Consider the following 8747-nt stretch of genomic DNA (forward strand, 5'->3'; position numbering starts at 1 on the left):
ATATAGAAAACCCTAAAGACTCCACCCCAAAACTACTAGAACTAATAAACGAATTCAGCAAGGTAGCAGGATACAAGATTAACCTACAGAAATCTGTTGCATGTCTTTACACTAACAATAAAATATCAGAAAGGGAAAGTTAAAAAAAATCCCCTTTAAAATTGCATAAAAAATACTAATGAATAAACCTGGCCAAGGAGGTGAAAGACTCATATGCTGAGCAAAAAAAAAGATTGATAAAGGAAATTGAAGATGATTCAAAGAAATGGAAAGATATCCCATGCTCTTGGATTGGAAGAATATTATGAAAATGGCTATACAACCCAAAGCAATCTATAGACTTAATGTGATCCCTATCAAATTACCCATGACATTTTTCACAGAACTATAACAAATAATCCTAAAATTTATATGGAACCATAAAAGAATTGCCAAAGCAATCCTCAGGAAAAAGAACAAAGGTGGAGGCATAACCCTCCCAGACTTCAGACAATATTACAAAACGACAGTAATCAAAACAGTGTGAGACTGGCACAAAAACAGACATGTAGCTCAATGGAACAGAATAGAGAGCCCAGAAATAAACCCACACACCTACGGCCAATTAACCTTCAACAAAGCGGGCAAGAAAATACAATGGAGAAAAGACAGTCTCTTCAGCAAGTGGTGCTGGGAAAGCTGCACAGTCACATGTAAATCAATGAAGTTAGAACACACCATACACAAAAATAAAACTCAAAATGGCTTAAAGACTTAAATATAAGATGTGACACCATAGAACTCCTAGAAGAGAACATAGGCAAAACATTTTCTGACATAAATTGTAGCAATGTTTTCTTAGGTCAGTCTCCAAGGCAAAAGAAATAAAAGCAAACCATCAAACAAACAAAACCAAAACTAAATGGGACCTAATCAAACCTTTAAGCTTTTGCACAGCAAAGGAAACCATAAACAAAATGAAAAGACAACCTATGGAATGGGAGAAAATATTTGCAAATGATGCAACCAACGAGGGCTTAATTTCCAAAATATACAAACAGCTTATATATCTCAATACAAAGCAAACAACCCAGTTAAAAAATGGGCAGAAGACCTAAATAGACATTTCTCCAAAGAAGACATACAGATGGACAATAGGCACATGAAAAGATGCTCAACGTCACTAATTAAGAGAAATGCAAATCAAAACTGCAATGAGGTATCACCTCACATCAGTCAGATTGGCCATCATTAAAAAGTCTACAAATAACAAATGCTGGAGAGGGTGTGGAGAAAAGGGAACACTCCTGCACTGTTGGTGGGAATGTAAATTGGTGCATCCACTATGGAACACAGTATGGAGGTTCCTTAAAAAACTAAGTAGAGTTATCATATGATCTTGCAATCCCATGCCTGGGCATGTATCTGCAGAAAACTCTAATTTGAAAAGATACATGCATCCCAATGTTCATAGCAGCACTATTTACAATAGCCAAGATATGAAAGCAACCTAAATGTCCGTCAACAGAGGAACGGAGAAAGAAGGTGTGGTATATATACACAATGGAATGCTACTCAGCCACAAAAAAGAATGAAAATGCCATTTGCAGCAACATGAATGGACCTACAGATTATCATAGTTAAGTGAAGTCAGAAAGAGAAAGACAAATAGCATATAATATCACTTATATGTGGAATCTGAAATATGATACAAATGAACTTATTTACAATCAAAAACAGACACAGACATAGAAAACAAATTTATGGTTACTGATGGGGAAAGGGGATGGGGGAGGGATAAATTAGGAGTTTGGGATTAGCAGATACAAACTACTGTATATAAAACAGATAACAAGGTCCTACTGTATAGCACAGGGAACTATATTCAATATGCTGTAATAAACCACTGGAAAAGAATATGAAAAGATATATATGTATATGTGCATACATGTATGTCTATATATAACTGAATTACTTTGTTGTACACCAGAAACTAACAAAACGTTGTAAATCAATTATACTTCAATTAAAAAAAAAAGCAAATACAGATCACTTAAAGGCAAGTAAATTCATACCATGTGTTATCAAAATCAGCATTCTAGGGCTCCCCTGGTGGCTCAGTGGTTAAGAATCAGCCTGCCAATGCAGGGGACAAGGGTTCGATCCCTGGTCCGGGAAGATCCCACATGCCATGGAGCAATTAAGCCCATACACCACAACTACTGAGGCTGTGCTCTACAGCCCACAAGCCACAACTACTGAGTCCACATGCTGCAACTACTGAAGCCCGTGCGCCTAGAGCCCGTGCTCTGCAACAAGAGAAGGCACCACAATGAGAAGCCTATGCACCGCAAGAAGCGTAGCCCCCGCTCACAACTAGAGAAAGTCCGCACGCAGCAGTGAAGGCTCAACACAGCCAAAATATAAATAAATAAATAAATAAATTTTAAAAGATACAATTTAATAAAAAAATCAGCATTCTAAGTATACTTGTTCTCTTTAGAGGAACAAATCTAGTCCTGAACCAGCCTACTTTTTTTAAAAAAATTAGTTGTGACAACTTTATTTCCGAATGATGGTAGGATTGAATTTCACAGGTATACAACTAATTTATAGCTCTAAATCACAATAACACTGAATCAAAAACACTTTATCCTGCAAAGAAACTTGGCACAGAAATGTTCATTTGTAAGCTACTTACGTTTCACATTATAGAACTGTACATATGAAAACACTAACACAATTGGGGAGACAACAGCTTATAGATTTAAGTAAATCATTTGTAGCAATATCTCAGTTATCTGGAGGTCACAGATCTGACAACCGCAGTCGAGGATCAGGAAGTAAGTTAGACGAAGTAGCAGAGCCACTAAAATAACGTCACCAAGTCAGTGCAGCAACGTTCATCCATTTCACTGCTAAAGAAAGCCTCCCAAAGACTCACTCCACTCCTGTTTACTGTCACTTGACATACAGTATGCAATTACAGCATTTCCCAACTCCATACAGTAAAGGAGAGCAAAGTTCCTAGAGACAGGCAGACTTAAGGAGGAGAGAAACCACAGGGAACAGGGACGGAAAAGAAGAAACCATGAAAAACATGGCAAAACTCAAAGAGCAGAGCCATTCAGTGGAGGGGCTTTAACAAACCCAGATAGGACCTGAAAGAATTCAAAACATAAATGATGACCCTGAAATGATTTCATTATCTTCAGTACATTGTTTGCAAAAGCAGGGAAATGTATACTAAATTAAGAGAAGGCTCAAGATGGAGGGGCTATGGGGATACACATATGTGTATAGTCGATACACCCTGCTGCACAGCAGAAACCAACACAACACTGCAAAGCATCCACACTCCAATAAAGATGTGAAAAAAAAAGAGTTCCGTGTAAATGGCTGAAATAGAGCAAAAAAAGATGTGCAACTTAAAAGAATAAACTTGAGTCAGCTATACCATTCACCACGATGTCGATAAATGGGATATTACTACACAGGTACTGTTTATAAAATACACAAAGCAATTTATATCAAAAGAATATAGCACCTTTTTTAACCCCATGATTGAAACCATAAAAGCCCGTTCATGGTAAAAGCACCCTAATCATGTAGGGAAAGCCTCAGTCAGCTTCTCTGTGCATGAGAACTTTATATTGTGTCCTAAGTGATCAGCTGTATTGATCAGTGGACCCAACTGACTATAAACCCTTCTTAAAGGATAGGAGACACAGAAGCCACAAACACCTCCCCTAAATCACTGTTTCTCAAAATCTGGTCTGTGAAACAGCACAACCAAGTCTCCTGGTGAACTTGTTTTAAAATGCAGGTCCCTGAGTCCCATTTGAAGTTCCATGAATCAGAATCTCTGGGGGAGGCCCTGGGAACCAGCGGTTGAGCCCACCTACCCAAGGATTTCTGGTACAAGTAGAAGCCTGGGAATCACTGTAATACATCCGCACCTTCCTGTGTAGGATCAGCAAACCCAGCCAGCAGGAGCCTGGCCAGGTCTGTGAATTAACCCTTGTCACCCTTGCTTCTATGTACCCAGTAAGGCTCTACCCCTGGTATTGACATTTTATAATCAAGTTAAATGTGGACTTCTAAATATTTTATCACAGGAAGAAGACTCTGACACATAATAAAAATAAAGTTTAACAAGCCCAATTAATTTTAAGAGGAGCATACGATTTCTAAGCCATATATGTGAAGCTTGAAGTAATGGATGCCTGCAGAAGGGAAAAAAATGAGGAAAAGTGTCTGATGCAAGTTCAGAGGATTGCTTGGGAATGGGGAGGAAAATACATGTAAAAGCAGCCTTGGAGGAGAGGTAGAAAGCAGCTTACATCCAGAATAGGGAAATGAAAATCTCTTAAAAGTTGGCTGAGATGTTTAAGCTGGTCCGTAACACTCTTGAAGCAAAGGCTGGAAACTACTGGCAAACATGTTCTGTTTGGCCGGCACCATGCTTTCGACAATCCTGAATTCGTTGCCAACACATAAAAATTGGGCGATTTCTTTCTTTTTATCTATCTTTTCCTAGAAAATTGGAAATTGGAAGAACTAGGAAAACCAGCCAGTTGGCAACACTGTGCTGGAGCCGGGCAGCAGCTGCTCACCTTTTGCCAGCCATGTACTCCTGGGGTCTCCCCAGTGGCCGCCAGCCTGCTTCACGCATCAGGTCACCTGCCAGACCCCTGTAGGCATTTCCATTGGCCACCCCAGCTTCAAGGAATTAAGGCAAAAGGTCAGCCTCTCCGTGCTTCACTCTTTCTAACAATAATTCTTGCTACAAAGATACGTTCCTACCCTGGAGGTGTTAAGAAAGGAATCAGATAATATCTGCAAATCACCTAGAATTCACTGTAGTGTTTGCTGCCCATTGGAATCACCTAGGGAGCTTTAAAAAATACTGATGCCTGGGTTCCACCCCCAGAAATTCTGACTTATTGGTTTGAGATGTAACCTAGGCAGCAGGAGTGCAGAAAGCTCCCAGGTGGTTCCAATGGACAGCCAAGGTTGAGAACTCCTGCCTTCACAGAATGCAAGTTGTTGGGTATGAACGGTTACGTTTATTCTATTTTTTTTTTTTTTTGGCTGCATCACGAGGCTTGCGGGATCTCAATTTCCCGACCAGGGATTGAACCCGGGCCCTGGCAGTGAAAGTTCGTAGTCCCAACCACCAGGCCACCAGGGAACTCCCAGGGTTACATTCATTCTAACATCAGCCTCCAAGTACAGATTTCTTGCCTCTCACCCCTGTGATAATTCACATCACCTTTTATTTTTGGAAATGCGCCATTAGTCCAAAAGCCTACCAAATGCCATTTACAAACTGGAAAAGGAGGTCAAAATGTCTTCTGGTTTCTACCATTCATTTTCCCTCCAACACAATTGAGGAATGAAACACTAAGGAAATGAAGGCAAATTATCCTAAGACACAAAACTCAGGCACAGCTCAAATACAATAAGAGGAGCTCACAGTGGCAGGCTTGTATAAAAATAAAACAAAAAGCCAAAAAAACCCAATTGCTTTGAAAGTCATCAATTCGCTACATGGAACATTTATCAAATATTAAAAAAATGATTTCCCCAAGACTTTCCAGTAATGGCCCAATTATTTTTTAAGAAGATGAATTCCAAATTATTGCCCCTCTTCAAGCTTTCTTTTAGGTAGTGTGCATTTACATCTTGGCTTCCGATTGTGGGAAAGGCAAACTACCGTCATCTAATTTTCAAACAGTAATACTACATTACATTACATTAGAAAAGTACGTTTCCAAACTGGTTTCGTGTACTGATAATAGCTTCTATTTACTCTGTGCAGCAGGTGACATGGTAAGCACGTTATCACACGATCTCCAGTTGTTCCAACAACATCATAAGGTTAACTCTATAATCTCATTTTACAAACCTAAAAAATGAATTCCAGAAAGATTTTAAATTACATACATGATCACCGAGTTATCTCGTGACCATGATCAAATTCACACCCGAGTCTCGCTGACCCCCAAACCTGTGCTTTTCATACCAAACCACCTTGTTTAATCATCACAAACAGAAAGACCTGTGCCCGATTATCCCCCTTTGCCCAGTGAAAAACAGAGTGGTCACATGATCTGCTCCAGATCCCAGAGTGAGTTAGAAGGAGCCAAGATGACAGCCCACCTCCTCAACTCCCCAGCTTCTTTCAAGGACCAATCACAGTTCATGTATTGTTATAAAAGTCAGCTGATGGCAGTTATGTAGTACTGATGGGTAGAACTCAAATGCTCCTGATTTCTGAGAATCTTCAACATTACTATGAGTATGGCTTAACTTCAACACAGGTCTGGTATATTCCTTTCTGTTCCAGGCTACCTAAGAATCAGGTATCAGGTTTAACTCCTTTATTTGTCCCAGAATCCTCTCATGAATCCCATGAGCAATGATGCCGAGAACAGACAGGAACAGGCAGCACTTTCCAGGCCTCTGGCCCATCCTTGGCTGCTCCAGCACCACCACCAGGCAATCAGCAGGACATCCTGAAGAAGGCAAGACATCACCTCCTATGGGATTTTTCCTTTATTTGTAAAATCATAGACATTATGCCATAAGAAGCAGCCAGAAGGTCTCAGCTCCACTAGAGCCGCTCTTTGAGGCCAGCTCCCAGGGGAGTGTATCTTGCCATGTCCTGGCAGGAAGGCCTCCTCTTCTGTAAGCTGCCAACACCACATCCTTAAACCTGTATTTCGAAAATTGTGTCTTTGGATGTGTTGTGTCTGAGAAAAGATTCTCGAGAAAAAGTAGACACAACACAACTTCCTGGTGACTCTTTATTCGGCTAAGGGGGCACCACACTGTTCCTTTAGCAGCATCTCCATTATTCTAAGTCCCTTCTGGGCGCCCTGTCTTCAAAATGTGCTGGTAAAAGTTTCCCAAACGCAGTTGAGAAAACCAGCCCCTGTGCCTGAAATCCCACCTTTCTGAAGGAACTCCGTCCAGTTTGGATTTTTCACACTTTCCCAGAAGACAGACTCTTCCTTCATGGATGCCTATTGTGTCCACGTAAGACAGTGACTCCACATAGCCACGTTCCTTTCCTGAGGATTGAAACACGATGCCTCTCCTAACTGGATATGAGGTACCTTTCAAATGTTCACCTTCCTTAAAATTTCTGGAACCACATTCTGACAGACTGCAGTCTTCTTTCTATAGATGATCCCTGTTGAGACATCCTGTTTTTCCTACACAATTTTTACAGAGATGACATTTTTATCCATGGGGTTCAGATACTTTCGGAGGAAGCTGGTGACCACCTCCTCGAAGGGGTGCTTGAACACCTCGTGCACGTCCACGGTGACCCCCATGGTGACCCCCACAGTGAGCGCCAACCCCGCCTCCACAAGCACACTATGCTGGAGCTCTCCACCAGCCTACTTTTGATAACAAAATCCATTTACCTAATTACGTTTACTCTAATCTCAGCCTGACCACGCACAGAACTTTTTCAGGGCTCCCTTTCCACAAACCTTCCACAGCCTTCTGTATCCATATTAGTTTTGTCCCATACTTTTTTCCCATCTAGAAACAACCAGCTCTAGGACCAAATCACTTTCTCTTCCTTAATAAAATGCAATTCCATTCCTCACACCTTCTTTTACTCAAAACATATATCCTACTTTCCTAGTGTATAGTGAAATGTTTCCTTTATTGTTTTTAGTAGCTTTAATTACATACGTAAATTAGAATCCTCAACTCTTAGACACCTTTATTTCTAGTGAAAACCAAGAAGCAATTGTAACCTGTCTTTTACATTAGCACTCTGTAGATTGGTAAACATAAATACCAATAATAATTTCTAAAAACATGTGCTTTTTATAGAAAATACCTCAGTGTGGTACCAAACATTTAGTAATAGTCCGAAACACCTTCAGTTTCTCTGTAAATGGAAGCCAATGTTTAGTAATTAATTTTCAGTATCTTATTATGTTTGGGAATGACTTAGCTATTCAATAAACTTCCATCATTTAACTTAATGTAGCACAACTCGAATCATCATTTAACTTAATATAGCACAACTCTCAAATTTCAACTTAACAAATACCTGGAGAGATCATTTTAAAGTAGACATTCCTAAAACATAATTATTTCTAAAGAATTCACCCAAAAGCTCTTATATCATTTGCATTTATTTATAAGAATTTCATCATACCAAGTTAATTTGTTTCTTTCTGCTAACAAACTGCAACACAAGTGACATAAATTTATTGACCTTCAGTAAAGCTAGGCACAATAAGAGACATCTGTATTGAGTATACCAACAAGCTTAAGCTAGGTTTAATACCAGATATTAATTTAATAGTGAATATTTCCTAGATCACGTGAACCCAAAATTTGTTCTGGCTAGCATCTTTTATACTTAGAAGTATTTAATTTACAAGTGCTTACTGTTAAGTCAATTAAATACAGCTTATTTACAAGTTAAGTTTTACATAAAGACAGAACCAGAGATCTTAGTTTTTCTGCTTGAGAAAAAAAGAGCCTTTTTTTTCCCCCCCCTCAGCCTCAGGGACACAGATTATTAGATAAGTTCCTGAGATCCCAGGTAGATCCTGAGATCCCAAGTAGATCATTTACATCTCAAAGGCGCAGGAAGAGAAATGTAGATTCCTCCTTGAAAACTGCCCAGCCATCTTGGCCATTTTCAGGATTCCCCTCCGCCCCCAGCTCCCTGCCAATTTCCAAATATCCAATTCAGTTTAAACAAATAACAGTAATAGAAAATAATA

The 8747-nt window shown here is 39.6% G+C and overlaps 1 pseudogene across 1 annotated transcript; it reads right to left on the bottom strand.

Annotated features, from left to right (window-relative positions):
* Positions 1 to 6791: 6791 nt before the first annotated feature.
* LOC308627071 (PRELI domain-containing protein 2-like) lies at positions 6792 to 7325 on the bottom strand (annotated as a pseudogene). Its single transcript has one exon. The product of its transcript is annotated as a PRELI domain-containing protein 2-like (transcript).
* Between the last annotated feature and the right edge of the window lie 1422 nt (positions 7326 to 8747).

The sequence above is a fragment of the Mesoplodon bidens genome (assembly GCF_964165515.1).
Source record: "Mesoplodon bidens genome assembly, chromosome: 13".
Taxonomy (NCBI): Eukaryota; Metazoa; Chordata; class Mammalia; order Artiodactyla; family Ziphiidae; genus Mesoplodon; species Mesoplodon bidens.